Genomic DNA, 1,933 nt, shown 5'->3' on the forward strand with positions numbered 1-1,933 from the left:
AAAAAGTTACAACTTTTTGTCTTAAGAAAAAAAGATGCGCAATCAAATTTTACATCCATATATATCTTTTGAAAACTAAAATTCGAAAATTTTTTCTAAAGCATCCAGGGGACTTCGTTTTCGCACGAAAAAATTTTATGTGCCCTTATTGCATCCGGACCCACAATTACGTCACATTCCCTGTGACCTAAAAAAATGCTACAAAGGAGGTTTTAAGACAAAGATCTACTTCAAAGTCTTTTCAAAACCATTGAAATTTTCTGAATAAATCGTCTCTAAAGAGTTCAATTTGTTGAAACTTTAGGCATTTCTAGAAAAACAGGCCAATAGATTAGAGTAGAGACTACAGTAGTGAGTGGAGTATAGAGGAGAGTAGTGTAGAGATAAGAGTAGATAGTACAGTAGAGAGTAAAGTAGAGTATAGAGTAGAATAGAGTGTAGATTAGAAAGTCAAGAGTGGAGTGAATTCGAAAGTAGAGTAGAGAGTTGAAAAGGGAGTGAGTAGAGTAAAGCGTAGAGTATACGGTAGAATAGGGAGTACAGTAGAGAGTAGAGTTAATAGGAATGTAGCGTTAAGTAGAGAGTAAAGAGTAGAGTAGATTGTAAAGGGCAGAGAATAGAGTAGAGTATACAGTGGAGTAGGGAACACAGTAGATTAATCTAGAGAGTAGAGCACAGACTGTAGTGTAGAGAAGAGCAGAGTAAAGAGTACACTAGAATAAATAGCAGAGTAGAGAGCAGGGTAGAAATTAGATTAGAGGGTAGAGTTGAGAGTAGAGTAGAGAGTAAAAAGTAGAGTACAAATGAGAGTAGCAAGCAAAGTAGATAGAAGAGTAGAGTAGAAAGTAAAGAGTAGAGTAGAGAGTAAAGAGCAGAGTATATATTAGAGTTTACAGTATAGTAGGGAGTAGAGTACATTAGAGTATAAAGTAGAGTAGAGTGTAGAGTAGACAGTAGAGTAGATATTAAAGTAGAGTAGATAGAAGAGAGTACATTAGAGAGTTGAAAACAGAGTAAAGTAAAAAAGGGGAAAGAGGGAAGAGAAGAGTAGAGATTAAAGTGGAAAATACAGTAGAGAGTAGAGTAGGGAGCAGAGTAGATTAGAAAGTAGAGTTGAGACTGGTGAATAAAGTGGAAAGTAGAGTAGAAAGAAGAGTTTAGAGTAGAATAGTGTATAGAGTAGAGTATACAGTAGATCAGGGAGTAGATCAGATATCAGTAGAGAATAAAGTAGAGACTGTAGTGTAGAGTAGAGAGAGAGAGAGAGAGAGAGAGAGAGAGAGAGAGAGAGATGAGTAGAAATTAGAGTAGAGAGAAGAGTAGGGAGTCAGGTAGAGTAGAAAAGAGAGTAGGGAGTAGATTCAAGGGAAGAGAGTGGAGTAAAGTGGAAAGCAGAGCAGGAAGTACAGTCGAGAGTAGAGTAAAGTCAAAAGTAGAGAAGAGTGTAGAATACGGAGTAAAGTAGTGTAGAGGGTAGAGTAGACGGTAGAATAGAGAGTACAGTCGAGAGTAGAGTCAAGTGAAAAGAAGTATTGAGTAGAGAGTAAAGAGCAGAGAATAGAGAAGGGTATACAGTAGAGCAGGAAATATAGTAGATTAGAGTAGAGAGTAGAAAGTAGAGACTGTAGTGTAGAATAGAGCAGAGTAAAAAGTACATTAGAGTTAAGAGCAGAGTAGAGAGCAGAGTAGAAATTAGAGTAGAGAGTAAAGTAGAGTAGGGAGTAGAGTAGATTAGAGTAGATAGTAAAGACTGTAGTGTAGAGTAGAGAGTTAAGAGTACTCTCGAGTTAAGAGTAGAGCAGAGAGCAGAGTAGAAATAAGAGTGGAAAGTAGAGTATATAGTAAAGTAGAGTAAAGAGTAGAGAGTACATTAGAGAGTAGATTGTAGATTGAAGTGGAAAGTAGCGAAGGGTTTTTTTTTTTTTTTTTTTTT

At 36.5% G+C, this 1,933-nt stretch overlaps 1 protein-coding gene across 1 annotated transcript in view; it reads right to left on the minus strand.

Moving 5' to 3' along the window:
• LOC117173129 overlaps positions 1–1,933 on the minus strand; it is a 21,872-nt gene that overhangs the window by 6,766 nt on the left and 13,173 nt on the right. The window lies entirely within an intron of this gene.

This window comes from Belonocnema kinseyi, chromosome 5 (assembly GCF_010883055.1).
Source record: "Belonocnema kinseyi isolate 2016_QV_RU_SX_M_011 chromosome 5, B_treatae_v1, whole genome shotgun sequence".
NCBI lineage: Eukaryota > Metazoa > Arthropoda > Insecta > Hymenoptera > Cynipidae > Belonocnema > Belonocnema kinseyi.